Genomic DNA, 5,321 nt, shown 5'->3' with positions numbered 1-5,321 from the left:
AACTCGGCCCAGACCGGGGAGGGTGCCGCCCTCTGACTACTCTCCTCCTCGCGATTGGCTGCCCTGGACAGAAGAGCACAAGCTGGACGGATTCTTAGAGAGGTTCCGCCGCTGCTTCCGTGGCGTTGACTCCTCCGCGGAGAGAGCGGATGACCGGCCTCGGGGGCTAGCCTGTGGCCAGGGTGAAATAGCAGGAGAGGCGCGGAAGCGCTCTGCCCAGAGTTTTTAAGTGCTCAGCGTTTGCGAGCGGCCACCTCTTTATCCAGTACTTCTTGGGACCCCGTTCCCTCCCACCCGCCTTTGTAGAACGGGAAATTGAGGCCCCGAACGGGAAAAGAGCTCCTAGAATGTTAGAGGCTCTTGCCTCACTATAACTCATTCCCCATCGAAGACTCCAGTAACCAGAAGGCTAAAATGTAAATTAAAAGGCCGTGCGCAGTGGCTCACGCTTGTAATCCCAGCACTTTGGGGGACCGAGTAGGGAGGATCGCTTGAACCCAGGGGTTCGAGATCAACCTGGGCAGTATAGCGGAACCTTGTCTCTATAAAAAATAAAATGTAAATTAAAATGTAATTGTAGTTTTTGTTAAAATCCTTAGTGGGTTTAATGGCATTTGTAGGTAAAATCAAACCCTCCCTATGCCAAGGTACTGTGTGCTTCGGGCACTCATCTCTGCCCCCCTCCCTCGCTGATCTCCACCCATACTGGCCCCTTTTGCTCGCCACGCTTGTTCTCTTTAGGGACCTAAACATTGGTTCTGGCTATCAGATTTCTTCTGGTCTCTCAGGTCTCAGCCAAAACACCAGCCCTCTCCATGGCGAGGCCGTCCCTGACCACCCTGTGTAAACTAGCCACAGGGTGTAAACTAGCCACAGCCAGTCACATCCTTTCAGGTCATCTTGATTTAATTATCTGCCTCGAACTGGCCACTATTGAGTATGTATTAATTTGTTCATTCCTCACCTTGTTTGTAGCTTGCATGTGCCCACTAGATGGGGGTGAAGGAGGGCCTGTGAAGGAAGCATGATTAACTTCCTTTCCTTCCCTTTCCGGTGAACGTCTTCACAGTCATTCAAGGAACTCCCTTTCTTATCTAGAGATGATCCCCAAGTTTCTGTCACCCATCAGATTCAGAGTTTCCAAAACGTCATAAGCTGTCTTGGGAATCAGAACACGAACACTTGGGTTCTACTCCTGATGCTGCCCCTTGTGGCTGAAGACAAATCATTTCACCTCAATGGGCATCAATGTTTTCACCTTTCAAAGGGTAGTTAATGCCCTCGCACCCAGAGTCCTGGAGAGGGTCAGGTAAGGCAATCAGTGTAAAGTACTTTGTTTAAGCCCTAAAGACTGCACAACAAGCAGAATAACAGTTTCTGGATGTTTATCACGTGCCTGCGCAGAACTCTTCACATTCATTACATGAGTTAATCCTCACAACAGCTTTAGAGGAGGTGCCATATTATGATTCTTCTTTTTTTGGTGAGGAAATGAGGCTCAGAGATGTTAGGTGACCTGCCCAACGTCCCACAGTTAATAAGTGACAGTAGCATGATTTTAACACAGTCACGTCTGACTGCAAATCCCACTCTTAACCACTACGGTCACTGTGCTATGCAAATGCAAGAATCCACTCCAATCCTTGCAGCTAACATTTATTCATTTATTTGTTTGTTTTCTTGTCTGTTTGGGGAAGCCAGGACCTTGCATATAACAGACACCAATAAAGATTGGCCAAATTTGGCCGGGCATGTGGTTCATGCCTATAAGCCACTTGAGCTCAGGAGTTAGAGACCAGCCTGGACAACATGGTGAAACTCCAACTCTACCAAAAATAGAAAAAAGTAGCCAGGCATGGTAGCATGTGCCTGTAGTCCCAGCTACTCAGGAGGCTGGGGTGGGAGGACAGCTTGAGCCCAGTAGACAGAGGTTGCAGTGAGTGGAGATCGTGCCACTGCACTCCGGCCTGGGTGACAGAGTGAGACCCCATCTCAAAAATAAAAACAAAAACAAAAATAAAAAACCAGACCAGTCAAATTTAATACTGCCTATCATTCTTTGATTTTATTTCATACATATTCATCTGCATCACAGACGAAGAAATTGGGGCTCAGAATGTTATTACTTAGCAAGTTTATTCAGCTAACAAGCAGTAGATTTTGAGATGGGATGCAGGTGGATTTTGACCTGGGAGCTGTGACATGCCAGCACCCAAGAACATGCAGCTATGGCCCGGGGCCAGGAGAAGGTGCTAGTAAAGAAGCTTTAGGTTGGCCATTGGTGCCTCTCTGCCTCCTAGTTCAGCATCCCTGGCTGCTGTTTACTGTTGTGGTCCCTCCCTGATCTCCACACACACATCCCAAGGAGCTCCATGGAGCCAGACTTTGGTCTGCCATGCTACTTTCCCTTCACCGATGTTCCAGTGCTCCACAACAGGAATCAAAGGCAGGGGGTAGAGGGGTGGGTGCGGGGGAAATAACTAAATCCCTGCTACTGGAAAGCTGGCCAATAATTAGCTTTTCCTCGATGACATCACATCAGCAGCACTTGGATCTCTTTACCCCTCCTAGCCTGGGCATTTTTTCCCTCCTGTTGGTCTCAGGGTTCACAGAGGTGACTGGCAGCCGGAGGGCCACATTTTATAGCCATTACCCTTCCCAAACAGCTTTTCCAAAGTGTAACTAATGATGTATGCACTGGAGGCATGGTGGGCCAGCAAATAAGTCATTTCAGGTTGGGGCCACTTCAGGATTTACCTCCTCAGCATTCCTGACCACCCACTCTTCCCAGGTGGGACTAGTCACTTCCTCTGAGGCCCCACTGGACCTTGAACTCCCACTGGATTCCCACTATTGAATGAGCTATTCCTAGTGTGCTATTCAGGCTTCATTTTCACTGCTATAAGTGTCTTTTTTTTTTTTTTTTTTTAAGAGACAGAGTCTTGCTCTGTCACCCAGGCTGGAGTGCAGTGGCGCAATTATAGATCCCTCTAACCTCGAACTGCTGGGCTCAGGTGATCCTCCCACCTTAGCCTCCTGAGTATCTAGAACCACAGCCGAACGCCACCACACCCAGCTAATGTTTTATTTTTTTGTAGAAATGGGGGTCTCCCTATGTTGCCCAGCCTGATCTCAAACTCCTGGCCTCAAACTCCTGGCCTCAAGTGATCCTCCTGCCTTGGCCTCCCAAAGTATTGGGATTACAGGCATGAGACACCATGCCTGGGCCATTTTACTTTTTTACAAAACATTTTGTAAAATATTAGCTTGATTGTTCTTGGAAATAGGTAACACAAATTAAACAAATTAAAAAGGTCAAGGGTTTACAGTAAAAAGTAAATCTTCCTCATAGCCTATTCTTACCCTGGTGTACCTTTCTAGAGGCAAACACAGCACCCATTTTCCTGTGTTGCTTTCCAGGTTTATTCTATACCAGCAGTTCTCAGTTCTGCACAAGGTTAGGAGTTCGTGACCAGCCTGGCCAACATGGTGAAACCCTGTCTTTACTAAAAATACAAAAAATTAGCCGGGTGTGGCGGTGGGTGCCTGTAATCTCAGCTACTCGGGAAGCTGAGGCAAGAGAATCACTTGAACCCAGGAGGTGGAGGTTGCAGTGAGCCGAGACTGCAACATTGCACTTCAGCCTGGGCAACAAGAGCGAAACTCCATCTCAAAAAAAAAAAAAAAGAGTCTCTTGGGGAACTTTTAAAAAAATGGTAATGTTTAGGTCCTACTACCAGATATACTTTTATTGGTGTTGACTCAGACATTGATAGTTTTTAAAAGCCTGCCATGCAGCCATAAAAAAGAACAAAATCACGTCCTTTGCAGCAATATGGGTGGAGCCGAAGGCCATTATCCTAAGCAAAACAACTCAGAAACAGAAAACCAAAGACACATGTTCTCACTTATAAGTGGGAACTAAACGATGGGTACATAAGGTCATAAAGATGGAAATTACAGATACTGGCGACTCCAAAAGAGGAGCACGAGGGTTGAAAAATTACCTGTCGGGGCTGGGCATGGTGGCTCACACCTGTAATCCCGGCACTTTGGAAGGCCAAGACAGGTGGATCACCTGATGTCAAGAGTTTGAGACCAGCCTGGCCAACATGGCAAAACCTCGTCTCTACTAAAAATACAAAAATTAGCCAGGCGTGGTGGCGGCCACCTGTAATCCCAGCTACTTGGGAGGCTGAGGCAGGAAAATCACTTGAACCCAAGGGGCGGAGGTTACAGTGAGCCCAGATCGTGCCACTTTACTTCAGCCTGGGCTAAAGAGCGAAACTCTGTCTCAAAAAAAAAAAAAGAAAGAAAAATTACCTGTTGGGTACAATGTTCACCATTTGAGTATTTGGGTATTGGGTACACTAGAAACCCAATTCCCTCCAGTATGTACATACCCATGTAACAAACAAGCACATGTACACCCTGAATCTAAAATCAAAATAAATTTTAAAAATAAAAGATAAAAAAAGCTCTCCAGGATATTCTTTTTTTCTTTTTCCTTTTTTTTTTTTTTTTTTTTTTGAAACAGGGTCTCACTCTGTTGCCCACGCTGGAGTACAGTGGTGCAATCATGGCTCACTGCAGCCTCAACTGCCCCAGGCTCAGATGATCTTTTTACCTCAGCTTCCCAAGTAACTGGGACTACAAGCATGTGCCACCACACCTGGCTAATTTTTGTATTTTTTGTAGAGGTGGAGTCTTGCTATGTTGCCCAGGTTGGCCTTGTACTCCTGACTCAAGCAGTCCTCTCACCTTGTCCTCCCAAAGTATTGGGATTACAGGTGTGAGCCACTGCTCCCAGACCCACTAGAGATTCTAAGCACACCTAGGGTTGGCAAACCACTATTGTATGCATATATAAGACTCTCTCTATATATTTTTTAAACAAGAGGGGCATAGAATACATACCATTCTGTTCATTTTTAAAAATTATGTGTTGAAGATTATTTTATATCAGTGCATACAGAGCTGCTTTCTGTCTATTGCTGAATAAATCACTCCAAAAGGTAGAAGCTTAAAGTAACAATAATCTTTTTATTTTTTTCTCAGTTTCTGTGGGTCAGGAATTTGGCAAAGGCTTGCAGGGTGGTTCTGGCTTGGGATCTCTCAGAGAGATGCAATGTGACTCTAGATAGTGGCTAGAGTTGGGACAGAATCGGGGCTAGAGCAGCTGACTGCCATCTGGACAGCTCTTTCCTCCTTCATACAGACACAGGGCTTCTCCTTATGTCTCTCTGCAGGGGTTAGTTTAGGCTTTCTTACACAGTTTTGGGCAGTTTGTGATTAAATGGTAGGTGAAGGCTTCAAGAGCC

Source organism: Gorilla gorilla, chromosome 4 (assembly GCF_029281585.2).
Source record: "Gorilla gorilla gorilla isolate KB3781 chromosome 4, NHGRI_mGorGor1-v2.1_pri, whole genome shotgun sequence".
In the NCBI taxonomy this organism is placed as follows: domain Eukaryota; kingdom Metazoa; phylum Chordata; class Mammalia; order Primates; family Hominidae; genus Gorilla; species Gorilla gorilla.
This window is presented reverse-complemented; position numbering follows the sequence as displayed.